Here is a 252-nt window from a genome sequence, read left to right on the forward strand (position 1 = left end):
GGTTTTTGCACCCCAAAATCATGAAGCTTTTTTTTTTTTGCCTCCCCAAATTGTGGTGTTTTTTCCCCCAAAAATCGCTGTGGGTTTGTTTTTTGGTTTTTTTTACCCCTTGGAATTTTTTTCCCCTCTTAAATCAGAAATTTTGGGATTTCAGGCCCCAAACCCACCAAGATTTAGGGCATTTAACCCCCCCAAATCATTCTGGAGGCTCTTCCCCCTGATTTTTGGTGGATTTTTACCCCAAAATCCCCT

At 41.3% G+C, this 252-nt stretch overlaps 1 protein-coding gene across 1 annotated transcript in view; it reads left to right on the forward strand.

Annotated features, from left to right (window-relative positions):
* Positions 1-252, forward strand: part of NAA40 (N(alpha)-acetyltransferase 40, NatD catalytic subunit) — a gene marked incomplete at its 5' end in the record, with an annotated part of 2433 nt that overhangs the window by 1565 nt on the left and 616 nt on the right. The window lies entirely within an intron of this gene.

Source organism: Pterocles gutturalis, unplaced genomic scaffold (assembly GCF_000699245.1).
Source record: "Pterocles gutturalis isolate BGI_N339 unplaced genomic scaffold, ASM69924v1 scaffold23592, whole genome shotgun sequence".
NCBI lineage: Eukaryota > Metazoa > Chordata > Aves > Pterocliformes > Pteroclidae > Pterocles > Pterocles gutturalis.